This window comes from Ictalurus furcatus, chromosome 1 (assembly GCF_023375685.1).
Source record: "Ictalurus furcatus strain D&B chromosome 1, Billie_1.0, whole genome shotgun sequence".
NCBI lineage: Eukaryota > Metazoa > Chordata > Actinopteri > Siluriformes > Ictaluridae > Ictalurus > Ictalurus furcatus.
The window spans coordinates 10,125,511-10,145,194 of record NC_071255.1 but is presented as its reverse complement, the minus strand read 5'-3'; the positions used below and the strand labels follow the sequence as shown (position 1 = coordinate 10,145,194).

The window sequence follows — 19,684 nt, the reverse complement described above, 5'->3', positions numbered from 1 at the left end:
GCTGCTTACATCCTTTTGGGATGATATGATGAGTACCAACACACACAGATACGCACACAGAGGGAATAAATGCAGAAAGTAACAGGTGTCTGTATTGGGTTCTGTTGTGAGATAATGGCTCTAGTGGAATCAGTAGGATGGAATAATATATTGAATTAGTTCAAGTTGTTCGATAATAGTTATGAGAAGTGTGTGTCCTGTATAGTGTGTTCATGACGACAAGAGTAATTCTGTGTAGCACAATGTTTTCTCCAGCGAACAATTCCAAAATGTATAGCAAAAAACAGACAAAAGGTCTGTTGATCAGCAAATGTATAAATAAATAAAAAATTCTAGTATAAACTAGAACAGGGAGAATCTCAAAATCAGAGCGCGATAGCAAACTTGGTACAAAACCAGGATATCAAACACGGTGACAAAGACTTGGCATATTAGGAGCTAAATCACTAAACAATACTTTTAATTGACAGTTGGTTTTGTGAGTGTTTATATAGAGGGGAGTTGTGTAAGAAAAAATTATGAGGACTTGAGATCTCAAAGAAGAATAACTTTATTCCAGTGTATCAGTGACAAAGTACATGGAGCACTTTGGGTTCCACTTTGGGGTGGAGTCTAAGTGAACAATATCAGCTCAGATATTTTATACTGTTTTTCAGGCGAAGTGATCACTTTCTGTTCTCACACTATTGATGTCATTACTTGTGTGCCCACCCAAATTGTGGGGTGATATTGTTGCAGGGTACTTTACGTATTGGCCGCCATGCAGTATGGGAAATGTAGTCACTGGTTTGCTGTGATATGACAGACAGTTAATTTGCATGTTGGGAGTTGGAGTCCAAGGTGGCCATGTTTGTAGGCAGCGATGCTAGTTGCTAATGGGAGGTTGTGGTGGCCATGTTTGTAGGCTGTGAGGCAGTTTGGGAAATGCTGTTTGACACCAGTTCTGCCCTAGACAGGTGGTGATGCCCTGCTTGTCTGTAGTCCCATCTGTACCAGGAATCTCATCTATTTTGAAAACATCTGTACACGGAGCATAACACATTAACATACGTTAGAATGTTCATACAGTATGTGGGCCTTCACCCACAATGTTTTTTTTTTTAGTGGGGGGGCTCTCCCACAATATTCATTAGCCCCCCCTAAGCAAATCAATACATCAGCCAATATATTTTCTTTTTTTCCCATCAACGGTTCGATTCCATCGCATCTTAAAACTGTACTGGGCACTGGGACCTGGGGGAGCGCAGATCACGCGATCACGCGCCTCTCGTAGTCTTAAAGGGAAATACTCCCAGATCTTTACAGGTGGTGACGCAACACAAGGGATCACCAAACCATAGGCTATCAGTCAGGGTCAGAGAATACGCGGGGCATGTTTAATAAAACGTAAATTCGTCCCCCTCAGTTTTTCACTCCCGTGGCCTATTTGTATAAGCCTATCTTTGATTTCTATAGCTACGTGTACGATACAATCCACTGTATTCACGTCAGAGTCCAAATTCGTTCACTAATTTTCGTTCACTTCTTCCCCATATAGTTGACTCAAACAGCATTCGTGTTTTTGCCGCTTTGAGCTCATCTCGACCTGTGAGAGCTCAGCGTGGGTGTGAGCAGGGGCGTGACACGTGACATAAGTGACCAGTTGGCATGGCAACGTCAGACTTAAGCTATGTCTGAAATCGCTCACTCGTTCACTCATTCACTATTCACTCCTTTTTCACTAGGCTAAGTCGAGTGCATGATTGTAAGTTCTTTTGTCACGTGGTATTCGTGTTGCACAACGATAAATAATTTGCTACATATTTCTTTTTAAACGCTGTCTATTTCCATTGATGAATAATTAGTAAGATTTGAGGTAATATTAGCCTGACCACAGTCCCGCACAAACCTGCGCTTATTTTCAAACTTTTGTAAAGTGTAACCCTGTTATTTTGAAACGTTTACAAGTAATAAAAGTGAGTTGTTCCATCGGTGGCCATTTCCTTCATGTCTATTTCACGACTACTACCACTGCTTGTTTTTGTCTGCGTTCATGATAGCAGTTGTAGTATTTTGTTATGGTGCCAAAGATGGATTTAAGAATTAAATTAGGCTATAAGATGTTATTTTCTATTCTGATGAAACTCTATTCTTTTATCCTTTTCTATTCTGTCTTCAGAAAGATCAATCATGATCTGTTGTAGACCTACTGGCTGGAATTAATACTTGGCTTGAGTCAGTGTGAGTATTTTTATTATTATTCCTTCCAGTAATATTAATTGTAGGCCTATTGAAAATACAAACATAAAATGCAACTTTTTGTTTTGTCACATGAACTCTAATAAATGTTTCGTTAGGTTAGTGCAATGCTTCCCTGAAACTCATTGCTGTACAGTGCTTACTCCAGTAGTAGTGTTCAATTCGAATAAAACGAATTAGCCTTATATATTTTTAGTCTTATTTAGACAAAAAAAGAGAAAAAGTAATAGATTTACTACAGCAAATTTTGTCGACACAAACTAAACCGTTTTAGTAAAAAAAAAGGTTTAATCTTGTTTTTCCTCCAAAATTTTCTCAATATGATTATTTTGAGTTTTTCTTAATGAATTTTCCTTCTTAAATGGAATTGGATAACGGGCTTACTAAAGCCTCCTTCTGTAATAATAATAATAATAATGATAATAATAATAATAATAATAATAATAATAATAAATTATTATTATTAACAACAAGTATTATTATTATTATTATTATTATTATTATTATTATTATTATTATCCCTACAGCAGCACATCTAACATACAACAGTTCGAGAAAAAGAAATAAATTTCACTGTCTTTGGTAGGTGTCATAACGTATTGTTGCGTTGTCGAGTTTTGAGAATTGTTATAATTATTTTATCCTAACAAAACGGATACAAAAGCACGAGCAAGAGTGTGATTAGACTGAAGATCTGCACACAAGCACGAGTCCGATGGGCGAGGAAACAGATCATGAAGAAGCCTCACTCACTTTACAGCACCTTGATTTGTGCATTCCCGTTAAAGGTGCTCCGGTGGAATTGGCGTCCCTTTCATATTTGAAGTCAAATGTTACAGTGGTGCTTGAAAGTTTGTGAACCCTTTGGAATTTTCTATACATCTGCATAAATATGACCTATAACATCAGAATTTCACATACGCCCTGAAAGTACCTATTTAAACAAGCGAGACAAAAATAGGCTATTACATTTACTCATTTATTTATTTATTTATTTATTTATTTATTTATTTCCTTAATAAATGACCAAGTATAATAGCCTATTTTTGTCTCGTTTGTTTAAATTGGTTCTCTTTATCTACTTTTAGGAAAAAATCTGACGATGTTTTAGGTCATATTCATGCAGAAATATAGAAAATTCTAAAGGGTTCACAAACTTTCAAGCACCATTGTATATTCCTGAAAAGTATGGTTTGCCATGTCCACAGATGCTGCTGCTAACGCTACTGTACTAGTAACGGTGAAATTCACACGGTGAACACAGGGGAGTGGATATACACACAATGAAACCTTTCGCTGTGGTTATATGAAATACAAGCAGTCTTAAAAAGCCGCTCGACCAATCAAATTAGTGGCCCAAAACTGTTTATATAAAAAATAAAATGTAATTAAGCGGATCTTTATACGAGTCAAATAACATTATATCTGTGTAGTAACTGCGCTATAAAGATATTCCCAAAAGGGCATTATAAAACCTTCCCAGACTTTGCTAATTCGTCCCATTGACTTATATTCAAACTCAACAGGATTCTCAGAGCTTCTGTTTTCCTGACACCTCTCTTTATGCTTTCCAAAGTAATCTATTATAAATTAAATAACAGTAACAAAAGGTGCACCTTCAATCACAGTGTAGCACAGTGTAGTGAGTCTGGATTCTCTCTTTTCATCGTTCATTCCTCTACAGTAACCACTTTATCCTGGTTAGGGCTAGGAGCCTGTCATAGGAACACTGGTAATATACCCTGTATAGGATGCCAGTCCATTGGAGGTGACCATGAACACACACATTAACACACTCATTCACATCCAAGGCCACAGAAGAGAAACTCCACACACAAAGTTTCAACCTGAGCTTAGAATGTAACTAGGGACCTTTTTGACATTTAGCATTTGGTTGCTGTGCTACAGGATGCACACAGGATGTGGTCAGAGGCAAATGGCTTCCAAAATGAAAAAACATTAATTGTGTGAAAGAGTACAAGAGGTTGTAGTTAAGAAAATAGTGATGGTTGCACACCATGTAATGACTCAGCAACTAACAATTGAGTATTGTAATTGAACTTCGGCAGTGGTTAATGACAAAGAACGACTTCACTTTTGTAATTGAGAGGCCAGGTTATGTACAGAGCAGAGATGGATGCGATAAGGAAATGGCAAGATGTACAAGAATACACCACAGTGTGAAATTGGGTATACAGACCAAGAAATTTCTCTGTGTACATTGATAAGAAGATATACAGACTTATTTCTTAAAAGGGAAAATATATCAGCAAAAATGTTCCCTCCTAAGTCATTTGGTAAAAATTTTAGTGTGTGATTCCCTCCTTCACTAATTTTGTTTGCTTTTATGGTTTCTAGTGTTTCATGGTTAATAGGTACTTTCCAGCCAGATCCTCATGATGTCATGAACTCACAGCAGACCAATTTCTCCTAGGAAATCCTAGTCCAGTGCTCTGCCTGTGTATGTCCTGAGATAATGCTGTACATCTCTCTATTGATCGAGTAGTGATCTGAGCTCCTCTAAATCCTCCTGTTCCACATTTTCCAACAAAAAACTACATATTTACTGATGACACAAACATGTACCAAAATATCATGAGTTAAATGAGTTTAAAGAAACTGGATGACTGATAGTGATTGCTTCCTATACGGGCTTGACAGTGGCTAATAACTGTTTCTGAGACAGCTCAGCTGATGAGTTCTCCTCTAGGTGATTGAGACCATTTTTATAACTGTTTCCTCTGTGCACATATGTAGCAGCAGCATATGTAGCATATGTAGCAGCAGTAGTTGAAGCGGAGTGCTGAAAATCATCATCAAAATGGTCAAATTCTTGCTTGAGCTGTATCCAAACTGGCATTATAGTTACTAGTGCCTGACAGAGATCATGCACTCATGAATCAACCAGCTGCATAAAGTAAGGCCTTGCCTCAGACTAGTCAATATAATTGACTAATAATTGATTGACACATTAATTAATTGTATAATTTCCGGTCCTAGAGTGGCAAAAAAAGGCTCTCTAAATCTGTTCTTAAAATCTGAATCAAAATCAAAATCTCCTGCCGATTCACATTTTTTCTGTGAACACTTAATGATTTGCTACTCATTTTTTTGAGGTTTTATTCTACCAATAGTGTCTAATTACATAAAGACATGTTGAATAGACTTCATTAACATATTCAGATGTTAGTTAAACATATTGATTACGCCTCATAAATATTTTCCATAATCATCGTCACAGTGCCAGACAGGAGAGGATCCTCAGTCAGACAGGGTTAATGTCAATATTCAGAAAGCCAGAAAAACAAGCGAGGGCCAAAACGAGAAAACACGAAAATACAGGACATGGAAAAAGGCAAATACGACTCGCACTTAGATGACTTGAAGAAATGAATGATAAGACAATATCACAATATCAATATTCACAATGGGCAAATGGGGTAATAACCAATGATAATACAATACTTGGGACATGAATAAAAACAAAAGATTTGAGATGCAGGCAATTTGCACTTTCTAATTACTATACAATTATATCATTACTCTAATAATCATTACAATTTTCAAATGAAATGGACTCAAGTTCATATGGCCATTATTTAAAAAAAGTGTACAATAAATATCTTCATATTGATTATTTTGAAAGGATATTATTTTATTTAGTTAGGGGCAGGGACGTCCCTAGGATATAATATATTATAATACACTATGTGGCCAAATGTTTGTGGACACCTGACCATCCATCACACCCATACAGTATGTGGGCCTTCACCCACAATGTTTTTTTTTTTAGTGGGGGGGCTCTCCCACAATATTCATTAGCCCCCCCTAAGCAAATCAATACATCAGCCAATATATTTTCTTTTTTTCCCATCAACGGTTCGATTCCATCGCATCTTAAAACTGTACTGGGCACTGGGACCTGGGGGAGCGCAGATCACGCGATCACGCGCCTCTCGTAGTCTTAAAGGGAAATACTCCCAGATCTTTACAGGTGGTGACGCAACACAAGGGATCACCAAACCATAGGCTATCAGTCAGGGTCAGAGAATACGCGGGGCATGTTTAATAAAACGTAAATTCGTCCCCCGCAGTTTTTCACTCCCGTGGCCTATTTGTATAAGCCTATCTTTGATTTCTATAGCTACGTGTACGATACAATCCACTGTATTCACGTCAGAGTCCAAATTCGTTCACTAATTTTCGTTTACTACAGCAAATTTTGTCGACACAAACTAAACCGTTTTAGTAAAAAAAAAAGGTTTAATCTTGTTTTTCCTCCAAAATTTTCTTAATATGTTTATTTTGAGTTTTTTAAATGAATGTTCCTTCTTAAATGGAATTGGATAACGGGCTTACTAAAGCCTCCTTCTATAATAATAATAATAATAATAATAATAATAAATTAATAATAATTTAATTATTATTAATTTATTATTTAATTAATAATAACAACAACTATTATTATAATTATTATTATAATTATTATTATTATTATTATTATTATTATTATTATTATTATTTATTATCCCTACAGCAGCATATCTAACATACAACAGCTCGAGAAAAAGAAATAAATTTCGCTGTCTTTGGTAGGTGTCATAACGTACAGTTGCGTTGTCGAGTTTTGAGAATTGTTATATATACATTAGTTATACTAGATGGCATACCTTTGTCATCAATAAGCTTTTTTACTGCTTATTCTTTCACTGGCAATTCATTTGTTTTTGCTGTAGACTGAAGATATTTAAGATGTTTGAGATCAAAATATGAATATGAATGTCCAAAACAAGCCATAAGAAGAAATATTTGCATACAGGTTCATGACCCTAAATGAGGAAAGTAAAAAAAAAAATTCAAAGAGAAAAAGAGAGATTAACCAGTATTTCAGACATCTCAAATGTGGAAATGGGTCAAATTGACCCATAACATAATAGGAAGATTAATTAATATTATGGATTAATTTGTAGAGTGGAAAGAATATTTTATTTTGACTACATAATCATAGTTGCTGTTTTGTGTTGGTTTGAAAATCCAAATTGTGAGTTTCAACTAGTGCATTATTTCTTGGCTGGCACACACACACACACACACACACACACACACACACAGTACAACAATATAACTGATCACAAAATATATTAATATATTATATATGTTTGATTTTGTGTTTATTGTTTATGGTTAACAATCGAGTCCACAAAATGGCTGGCCACAAAATATTTTTTATTTATTTATGGTATTTGGCAGACGCCCTTAACCAGAGCGACTTATATTTATCTCATTCATACATGTGAGCAATTGAGGTTAAGGGCCCTTACTCACTGCCCAACAATGGCAGCTTGGCAGTGCTGGGGTTTGAACTCATGATCTTCTGAGCAGTAGACCAACACCTTAACCACTGCTACTTGTAAATATCTTAAAGTCTTAAAGGGAAATGCTTCCCTGAAACTCATTGCTGTACAGCGCTTACTCCAATAGTAGTGTTCATTTCGAATAAAACGAATTAGCCTTATTTATTTTTAGTCTTATTTGGACAAAAAAAAAAAGAGAAAAAGTAATAGTTTTACTACAGCAAATTTTGTCGACACAAACTAAACCGTTTTAGTAAAAAAAAAAAAGGTTTAATCTAGGTGCTGTAAAGTGAGTGAGGCTTCTTCATGATCTGTTTCCTCGCCCATCGGACTCGTGCTTGTGTGCCGATCTTCAGTCTAATCACACTCTTGCTTGTGCTTTTGTATCCATTTTGTTAGGATAAAATAATTATAATAATTCTCAAAACTCGACAACGCAACTATACGTTATGACACCTACCAAAGACAGTGAAATTTATTTATTTTTCTCGAGCTGTTGTATGTTCCACAAAAAAAGCACCTTCCACAAAACCTAGTTGTTCCTCTGGATTGAATGACCTTGTCTGTTAGGTACCATTTACGTATTGAAAGTAATCATTTCCTATAGACCATATTGACTCATATAGTTTGATATTACTCAAATGTAGTTTCATATAAAATTAGGTACAACTCTGTGGTTGTGTGACCATCCTGTACAGTCACTTCATCTTCCTGTAGTCCTTTATGTAGATAATCATCTGTTTGCAAAACCTGCAGCCCCACTAAGGCCTTAAGCTTGTGAATTCTAGTTATTACTGCTCTAGTCGGAAACATTTGAGTAATCGATACTACTGGGTTTTTATATTGCTTTTTTCAAATTTGAATGAAATGAGGCAGTGGACCGTATTAACTTTTCGCCAAATACTTTTTTTTATTTCAAGTTCTGCACCATTTGGTCTATGTTATACAATAATGTAAATAATTAATTTCTGTTTAGGATCAAGAGAAAGATTTTAGCGTTGCACTTACAAGGGCAGTTGATGATTTTCTGTGGAAATGAAAACAGAGAGACAAATCTTAGGCTTACGATTACAAATGAATGCAAGCAGGGATTTTTGGATTAGATTCATTTTGCCATCAGAAACACACTGTTCTGTACACACTCACTGTAAATGTCTATATCAGGGGTGTCCAGTCTTATCCGCAAAGGGCCGGTGTGGGTGTAGGTTTTCATTCCAACCAAAGACTTCAGCAGCAGAGAGCGAACGTTTGTGTTAATTATGCGGAACTGTGGACCTGCTCACATAGCCTGACGTGGTCATACAATGTTGACCACACACACACACACACACACACACACACACACTCACTCACTCACTCACTTATTTTACACCTTGGGGCACATAACAACATGCATAGAGACACAGAACCCTGGTATTGGCTACTCGAGATAAACTAAAATCATTACTGCCTGACTGTCAATAATGTGAATAATGTTAACATAATAATATAGAGCAGTTTTGCCATCATGTAATGCCTTCACTTTAAGTTAGAAGTGCTGGAAAGATATACACGATGTGTTTATTATGGAGAACCTGGAACCCCTTCTCCAGGTGTTTCTGTGGATAAATTCTGCTAATTAAAATAAAATAAAAATGTAGTTAAAAAAAAAGTTTTTCTGACAATAATACACTTTGACTTGTCTGTAAATTGATTAAGGAGCCATTGAACAAACACAGCGGGAAATGCAGTCTGCCTGAAGATGTCTAAAGCTTGATTCACACTGCACCAAAAGACGCTGACCCATGCCAACTGACACCTTTGTCAGGTTATGTCGTGTGTTAACTCTGTTGCCGCTGGGCGGCGGTTGTTTTCAACAACTGAACATATTTAGCTGGCGTTTGTCATGGAATGTCTGAGCAGTGTGGTATGATTTCCCAACAAACTCTGACATAAACTGACCTGGAATATCTCAGAAATATTTCTAAAATAAGAAACATATTGTCACTACATGATGCGGAAATACTAGTTCATGCATTCGTCACCTCTAGATTAGATTACTGTAATGCCATACTGTCTGGATGTTCCAGTAGGAATATAAATAAGCTCCAGTTAGTCCAGAATGCAGCTGCTAGAGTCCTAACTAGAACTAGAAGATACGACCTTATCACACCGATATTATCAATACTGCACTGGCTCCCAGTAAAATCTCGCATTAATTATAAAATACTTTTATTAACCTATAAAGCACTAAATGGTCTCGCGCCACAATATCTAAGCGACCTTTTGGTTTTATATGATCCGCCACGCCTACTTAGGTCAAAAGATGCAGGCTATTTGCCGGTACCTCGAATAGTGAAGGCTACAGCAGGGGGAAGAGCTTTCTCTTATAGAGCCCCACAGTTATGGAACAGTCTTCCTATTAGTGTTCGGGACTCAGACACAGTCTCAGTGTTTAAGTCTAGGCTTAAAACGTATTTGTTTACTCAAGCCTACCCTGACTAGATTCTGTTCTACTACTTCGCAGTCATAATTATCTTTTTTCTCCCTCTCTCCTTTCGCCGAGCCCCACGCGATTTTATGGAGATACTAGAGATCCAGATCCTTTCTGCCTCTGGATGGAGCTCAAATCTTCTTTAATTCCAGACTGCTGGGACTACGGCTGCTCCTAACGCCATACAGACTTCATATAAATCCATAATGAACTTTTTCACACTAACTGTTGTTACCCAGATGAGGATGGGTTCCCTTCTGAGTCGGGTTCCTCTCAAGGTTTCTTCCTCTTAAAACATCTTAGGGAGTTTTTCCTTGCCACCGTCGCCACTCAGTGGCTTGCTCAGTTGGGATAAATTCGCACCTTTAATATCTGTATACCATGTTGATATTTCTGTAAAGCTGCTTTGAGACAATGTCTATTGTAAAAAGCGCTATACAAATAAAATTGAATTGAATTGAATTGAACCTGGGCACAAACCGTTGCCATGACAATGTGGCAAGCATCCCTGAAAACTCCGTAAAACGAAAGCCTGTGTGCTAGGTGCTAGGTGGACATACTTCTAAAAAGACTGTGTCCATACATTTTTTTTTTCTTGCATGTGAGAGCTACTTGCGTAAAATATGTGAAAATTGGACAAAACAGTTGGATTGATCATAAAACCTGCCTTTGGTGTTATCAGTGTTTGCAGGACTGATAAAATATAAAACCTTTTGGCTATCTAACACAAGACTAGGCTAGTTTGGTGTTGCTATCCAAAGGGAGGCACACCTAAGCTATCATTTTATCAGTTTAGCTGACTGCAGTGCCATGCGAAGTGAGTTAGTTGTATTTACCCTGTAAGAATGGGAAATGAAGATCATAGGGTTTCACTTATAATTTGGTACTATATATAATGTTTCTTGGCTTAGGAGGAGAGGAATCCATCAAGAACCATCACAGCCAGTGGGAATGTCCTAAAGTAATCATTCAGTTATCTGCAATTTGGCATCTTAATAAAGAACACATACAGCATACCATAATACATTGGCAAACAATGAGGAATATACATGTGCAAACAGCAGTGTTGAAAGTTACATCCAAAATTAAACCCGTATAAGCAATAGCCAGGTCTCTGTCATGCATCTGTTTTGTCAGAACCTTGTCCTTTTCTTCAAGACCTTGTTGTGCTTTAACAATGTGACTATATTTCTTTTGCATCAATGACATTAGCATATTGTCTAGTTTTGGGTAACTCAAAATCAAATTCTGGGATATTTTCCACAAAACCTAGTTGTTCCTCTGGATTGAATGACCTTGTCTGTTGGGTACCATTTACGTATTGAAAGTAATCATTTCCTATAGACCATGTTGACTCGTATAGTTTGATATTACTCATATGTAGTTTCATATAAAATTAGGTGAAATTTGCTCTGTGGTGGTGTGACCATCCTGTACAATCACTTCTTCTTCTTGTAGTCCCTCATGTAGATAATCATCTGTTTGAAAACCTGCAGCCCCACTAAGGCCTTAAGCTTGAGTTCATTCTTGCAGAGTTCTTGGGCACTAATCCTACTGGATATTCCCAGATTCTTCCAGATGACTCCAAGTACCCTCTCCACAAACCCGAATAACTTCTGCCTGAAGGTGGTTTCCCTTTGATGATTTACTTGTAGATCTGCTGTTAGGTGGTCCGTGGATGAGCTCGTTGCTACAGCACCATGATACCTCAAGAATGCTGTTGGCGAGAGGTCTTTATACCTAGGGTTAGACCCTAACCCTGACACTGTTCATCCAAATCTGGAGACCACACCGTCAGAGTCACTAGGACTGGAACATGGATCCATTGGACATTGTTGATGAGCACTCTGGGATAGGGTCTCTTCACCACAAATGATGAAGGAACTGGTTGCTCCGGCACTCTTGCATCTTTACTGCTGTCAGGAGGGCCGCCATCATAATTACAAATATTCACATAGGCTACATTTTCATGCCAATTTAGACAAATTTAGAGTCGTGAATCCACATAGTGTGCAGTGTTTTAATTTCATTGCAAGTTATATGTTGTATATAATTGTGACAAATAAAAAATTGTGAATCTTGACATTTATTGGGAGGACACTGGAGAACTCTCAACAGCACAAGGAGAACATAATTTATAGCAGCTGAATTTAGACAATCAGCATGCTGTTGTTTTTCATATTTTTTTTTACTTTTGGAGATGACCATATTTTAAATACTATAAGACATTTGATTGAAATACTGTATGTCCAAATAAGACACCAATTCAGTTCAGGAAAATTTATAGTCAGAATTATACATAGTAGCATTTTTATTTATTTCCCAGGTTTTCCCAGGCTCTCTCACTTTTAATAAATGTGAACTGTCCTGTAGGCTCCATTGAAAGAAGAAGCTATAAACAAATACTTACAATCCATTTACTCCCTCACTTTCCTGTATCGTCTAAGATTTCCCCCTACTTGGCTTCCCCCCCCCCCCCCCCCAAAAAAAAAAAACCACCCTGATGCAAGACCTGGGGAAGATTTCATCATGCTACAGTATGAATGGTCATTACAGTGGTGTACATTTTTTTAACACATGGTTTCTGTCAAGACAGTAAATAATCAACTGGAATGGTAGATTATACATGCACATTCATTCTGCAAAGGCAAAAGTGATCACTGCTACATCACAAAATATCATGAGTTAAATGAGTTTAAAGAAACTGGATGACTGATAGTGATTGCTTCCTATACGGGCTTGACAGTGGCTAATAACTGTTTCTGAGACAGCTCAACTGATGAGTTCTCCTCTAGGTGATTGAGACCATTTTTATAACTGTTTCCTCTGTGCACATATGTAGCAGCAGTAGTTGAAGCGGAGTGCTGAAAATCATCATCAAAATGGTCAAATTCTTGCTTGAGCTGTATCCAAACTGGCATTATAGTTACTAGTGCCTGACAGAGATCATGCACTCATGAATCAACCAGCTGCATAAAGTAAGGCCTTGCCTCAGACTAGTCAATATAATTGACTAATAATTGATTGACACATTAATTAATTGTATAATTTCCGATCCTAGAGTGGCAAAAAAAAGGCTCTCTAAATCTGTTCTGAAAATCTGAATCAAAATCAAAATCTCCTGCCGATTCACATTTTTTCTGTGAACACTTAATGATTTGCTACTCATTTTTTTGAGGTTTTATTCTACCAATAGTGTCTAATTACATAAAGACATTAGTTATGCTAGATGGCATACCCTAGTTATCAATAAGCTTTTTTACTGCTTATTCTTTCACTGGCAATTTATTTGTTTTTGCTGTAGACTGAAGACATTTAAGATGTTTGAGATCAAAATATGAATATGAATGTCCAAAACAAGCCATGAGAAGAAATATTTGCATATAGGTTCATGACCCTAAATGAGGAAAGTAAAAAAAAAAAATTCAAAGAGAAAAAGAGAGATTAACCAGTATTTCAGACATCTCAAATGTGGAAATGGGTCAAATTGACCCATAACATAATAGGAAGATTAATTAATATTATGGATAATTTGTAGAGTGGAAAGAATATTTTATTTTGACTACATGATCATAGTTGCTGTTATTTGTTTGTTTGCAAATCAAACTTGTGAGTTTCAACTTGTGCATTATTTCTTGGCTGGCACACACACACACACACACACACACACACAGTACAACAATATAACTGATCACAAATATATTAATATATTATATATGTTTGATTTTGTGTTTACTGTATATGGTTAACAATCAAGTCCACAAAATGGCTGCCCACAAAATATCTGTTACAAAATGGTTCTCCTGGTTGCCCTTGGTAACTATCTGGGCAAGAGAGAAAAAAATAGAAGAAATGAAACTGCAGCATGCACCTCAGGAATGTCTTTAAACAGTGGCAGAGCATGAGGAGTGCAACTTTCCACCTCAGACTGTGAGTGAGTCATCTGCTACAGTGGTGTCAATCTTTTGTATATGAAACGGCACTTCGATTTTAGAGAGGCTCAACCTGTGTGCTACTAACAGCTCAACAAAAACAACTCAAAGTGCTGTTTAAAAAATAAAAATAAAAATATTATTATTTAAAAAAAAAAAATCTTTCATATTCTCAGTACAGCTATAAATATCAGAACCGGAATTGAAGGCGTTCCAGTAAAAAAAGATTCCTTTCATATGCTTATAGCAGACAGTGGTGTGATAGTTTGTGTGCATTCTACAGTGTGCTACCACAGAACCATGAGCAAGCCCTTTACTTTTTTTTGGCCATTCAAACCATTCTCTTCACAGTGCGTTGGGACAATATAGACACATGTCCTCTTCCAGGTTGATTCATAACATTTCCAGTTGACTGGAATTTCTTAATTATTGCCCTGATGGTGGAAATGGACATTTTCAATGTTTGTACTATTTTCTTATAGCCACTTCCCATTTTGTGAAGCTAAACAACCTTTTGCCGCACATCACAGCTATATTCATTGGTTTTACACATTGTTATGAATGACTAAGGGAATTTGGCCTATGTGTTACCTCATATTTATTCCCCTGTGAAACAGGAAGTCATGGTTGAACAATTTCCTGTTCCTAGTCACCCAGGTGTACTAAAAAATTTAAAAATATCAATGGGAATATACTTCAAATATATGTTTCTCATATGAATTCATAGATGTGGCAATAATTGTTGCACACCTATATTTAACAATTTTTTTTATGATAAACCTGTGTTGTGTTGGCAATTGTTTGATATGCATGAGAGGAGAGTATTTTTGTGAATTTTTTAAACAAAAGATCAAAAGGTGAAACAATGAAAACAATTTTTCAAAGCCTTCTGTTCTCATATTTACTAAGGGTGCCAAAATTAGTGTATATGATGTGTATATGTACACTAAAGAGACCTTTCTTCTGACTCTGAAAAACACCAGAAGAAAAATGCCTAGTGTTCCTGCTCACCTGTGTGAATATGCCATAGGCCTGCTGCAGGGAGGCATGAGGACCGCAGATGTGGCCAGAGCAATAAACTGCAATGTCTGTAATGTAAGACACCTAAGACAGTGCTACAGGGAGACAGAAAGGACAGCTGATCGTCCTTGCAGTGGAAAATTACATGTAACCATGTGACCCCCCCAGACTTGATCGAGAACTTGCAAATGCCTTCCTTTTTAATGCGGTTTGGCTATTCGTTTACACAACAACAGCGTTTCGGGGCCTGAAAACGCAAACTTTTGAAGACAGGTTTCAGAGTGCAGATTTTTGAAAACCGTTATCGTCTCCATGTAAGCGTACAGAAACAAGAATCTGTGAAAATAATGAAGTCATGCGCACATGTGTTCAGTCTATAGGCATGTGCACAAGTACTTCAAAATAATGCACGAGACATTTAAATCTACAAGACTGTTTGTGCTTCTCCAGCAAAGTGTAGCATCAGTACTAAGACCATCGGAGGTGCATTTGTTACATACACCAAATTATTAACCAAAATCTACATGAATGAAGGGTATTAAAATCTTATAATTATCTTAGTAATTGTCTGTTTTGGAGTACATCTGTATCCTTTTATTGCTAATAAAATATAGAAAGCAAACTGACTGCCAGTGTCTCACTATTTGATTTGTATTTGCCGATTTTTTTCCATTTTGGAACAATGATGGTCAATTATTAGTACTTAAAGATACACTATTTAGATTTTTTTTACTTAAAAAAAGGTTTTTTAAATAAAATCTATTTTTCTAATAGATTTTCAGTATTTAAAAGTGAACGAGCTTTGTTAACAGAATTCTGACCTGGAGCACAAGAAAAGCTAAAAGAAGGAGTTGAAGACAGAAAAATCCATTTCCTCAATGAAAATAACTGTATGCACATTTCATGTACATTAAATTATATTACATTAGGGACATCTCGGCATTTATTAACCAAGAAATATAAGCCAAATCTATGCTTGTCAAGCGTGAGTTTTCACAATTCTTTATGACAATGAATAAAGTCTAACTATTGAGATTTTAAGTAACTGGAGACAGAACTATTTTCGTACTCCACGTAGAGCATAAACTACTGAAATTGTTTGAGAAATGTAAACGTTCTTGTTCTTTTTAGCCAGAAAACCCACAGATCCCTCGTTTACTTGTATTTGTTTATAGGGTTTATAGGGCCCGGATCAATATGGCAGACAAGTTGACATGAATGCTTATGTGCATAGGCGCGTAGTGTTTCTTTACAAAGTGACATCACCAACTACTGGCCTGGCATGCATAATACAGCGTTTTTAGTCATTTTTGCGGATCTGTGTGAACGGGGATTGTTTTGACAATGTTGTCATCTGTACGTGAATCTTTTCAAAAATGCAAAGGAAAAAGTTTCAGTTTTTAGGACATTGTTGTCGTGTAAACGTACCCTTAATGGAAAAGTGGAGTAACATCTCACAGCAAGAACTGACAAATCTGGTGCAGTCCATGAGGATGAGATGCTCTGTAGTACTTAAAGCAGCTGGTGAACACACCACATACTGACTGTTACTTTTAATATCAAACCCCCCTTTGTTCAGGGACTCATTATTCCATTTCTGTTCGTCAAATGTCCGTGAAACTCGTTCAGTTTATGTTTAAGTTGTTGAATGTGTTCCCTGTTCCTCAGGGAGTAACTCCCTCCATCAGTTTTTTTTTTATCTATTGTTTGACAGATGTGGATGGTATGTGTTATCAGAAGGGCAATCTTTTTCCTCAAACGGGCAGGCTGCTTGATGTTCACGGTTGTCCCTTCTCAAAATAATACACAAAGGGTATGTAAAAAGATAGTCCTTCTGGTAACACATACTATCCACATCTGTCAAACAATAGATTAAAAAAAAAACTGGATAGAGGGAGTTACTCCCTAAGGAAAATGTGAACAAAAAAAGAAAAAAAAGAAACAACCTCTCACTTGCTCTCAACCTCTTTTATTTCCAGCAAATTTATTAACAGCTGTAAATATTAGTATTAACATAGAAACATTCATGAATCAGTATCTCCTGAACAGTCGTAAATCAGTATATCCAGTACACAAGTTCAGGCACTGTTAAGGACCCTGGCTCACTACACATTGGGACACTGATAACTAAATTTCATATAAATACAGCGTCACCAGAAATGGAAAACTTGAAAATATTTAAGTTTTATATGTCATATAAATTTGTGATAATCACATGCATTCCTGTGATAATATGATGAGCAGGATTGTAGACTAGCTAGTACATTTGCAAAAAAAAACAACAACACTTTAATCATTTACCTCTATCAAACTATACATAGAACGTCAAATAAAATTAAAAATGCCTAATGTAAGTAATCATTTGAGAGCTACAACAACAATAACAAGCTACTTACATTTGTAGCCAGAAGTTGGCTGAAAGTTCAGCCCCAATTTTTTTGAGCTGAAATGCAGTGGAAATATGTTCTCTGGCATGATGAATCGTGCTTCACTATCTGGCAGTCTAATGAATGAATCGGAGTTTGGCAGATGCCAGGTGAATGCTACCTACCAGAAAGCATGGTGCAACAGGAAAGTTTGGTAGAGGAGGGATAATGGTCTGGTATTATTTTTCAGGGTTTGGGCTCAGCCACTTAGATGTAGTGAATGGTAATGTCAATGCCACAGCATACAAATACATTGTAAACAATTGTATGCTTCCAACATTATGCTAACAGTTGTGGAAGGCCCTTTCCTGTTCCAACATGGCTATGCCCTGTGTACAAAGTGAGGTCCATAAAGTCATGGTTTGACATGTGTGGTGAGGAGAAACTCCAGTGGCCTCCACAGAGCTCTGACCTTAACCCAACTGAACACCTTTGGGATTAACTGGACCATCGATTGTGAGCAAGTACCCAACATCATAATCTTTTCACTGAATGGGCACAAATTTCCACAGACACACACCAACATCTTGTAGAAAGCTTACCCAGAAGATCGGAGGCTGTTGTAGCTGAAAAAATAAGTAGGTGTGGCATCGCAGGACTCCATACTATTGTCCATCATGCGCATATATGTGTAATGATAATTTTGGCCATATAGTAAATAGTAGTAAATAATAAATATATATACACCAGTATCTCACAAAAGTGAGTACACCCCTCACATTTTTGTAAATATTTGATTATATCTTTTCATGTGACACTGAAGAAATGACACTTTGCTACAATGTAAAGTAGTGAGTGTACAGCTTGTGTAACAGTGTAAATTTGCTGTCCCCTCAAAATAACTCAACACACAGCCATTAATGTCTAAACTGCTATAATATAATAACATACCAACGAGGAGTTATTGTCATCCCACCTAAACATATATTCAATGGCCACAACAGAATGGAGTTAGTGGAAGTGTCATCAAAAATAAAGCATGAATCATTAAAGTATGAGGTATGTTGAGCAAGAAGGCCTGGGGCACAGCTGATATTCCAATTCATTCCAAAGGTGTTCAGTTTGGTTGAGGTCAGGTTTGCTTTGGGTAGTAAGCGGTCTTGTTTTTTTAGGATTAGGTGTAAACATTCTACCGTGGTCCCATCAGACAATAACACATTTTGCACTTGGTTTGAGGAAATTTAGGCAGACTTGTGTTTTGTTTCTTGTGAGAAAGGCCTTCCGTATAGCTACCCTACCCCATAGCCCCATGTAAAGATTATGAGAGACTGTTGTCACAGCTGTCACGGTGTTCCATGGTGTATCTAATGTTTTGGACATTCCTGGTCGATACCTTTCGGCATGCTTTGACCTCATTGCAGCATCAGCTATCAGTTGAAAGTAAGAAGATTTTTTTGGTTAATCAGAATCACTTCTCTGATAACAGATGCAGATAATTACTTTTGAAGATGAATTTGAATGTAAGTTGTTAATTCTGAGCACAGCCACATCAGGGGTGGATTTAGTCATTTGGGGGCCCTAGGCAAAATATAGGAATGGGTCCCTCATTTCAGTGTTTTAACATAGATATTAACATTTTAAACATACGTTATTTAGCATTAATAGCAATAATCAGGGGTGGACTGTGACCAAAAAGTGGCGCTGGACCAGAGTGGACCTCCACACCCAGCCAACAACACGCCACATCATAACACACCAGCTCATTGAGGGTTAGACCAATTTTTAACACCACTTACTAGCATAAAAATATAACACAATACAGAAACATAAATGCTATTTAAACATATTTATTTAAAGTAGCACTGAACAGACATCAAGTCATATTTGTAAAATATGCAAACAGAAACAGAAGAACAGTGTGACAAAGAATATAAAACAATCAAGACAGCATGTGATCTAGTCAGGGGGTATCATCCGTCCACTGTCTCTGTTTGTTGATGGCTCTGTTCTAGAGACTCAGAGTATAATGAGGAACCTTGGAGTCATTTTTTTTTAATATCAGTCTTACATTTGATTCTTTTGTTCAGAGCATTGTTAAAGCATCCTTTTTTCACCTCAGAAATATAGCAAGACTATGCTAAACTTCTCTGTAGCTCTGTAGCTGAAAAACTGATTAACTCATTCGTTGTCACTTGAATAAATTACAGTAATGCCCTTTTAGCTGGAGTTTCTAAATCCACACCAATAAGCTCAAATATGTATAAAACTCTGCCGCCAGGATCCTGACAGGGATCAAGAAAT

At 36.8% G+C, this 19,684-nt stretch overlaps 1 protein-coding gene across 1 annotated transcript in view; it reads left to right on the top strand.

Annotated features, from left to right (window-relative positions):
- The window catches only part of LOC128607439 (uncharacterized), a 57,841-nt gene that overhangs the window by 15,878 nt on the left and 22,279 nt on the right, over positions 1-19,684 (top strand). Inside the window, exon 2 of the mRNA XM_053624301.1 lies at positions 2,159-2,220. The gene's annotated coding sequence lies outside the window, so the exon portion shown is untranslated. The remainder of the gene's footprint in view (positions 1-2,158; positions 2,221-19,684) is intronic.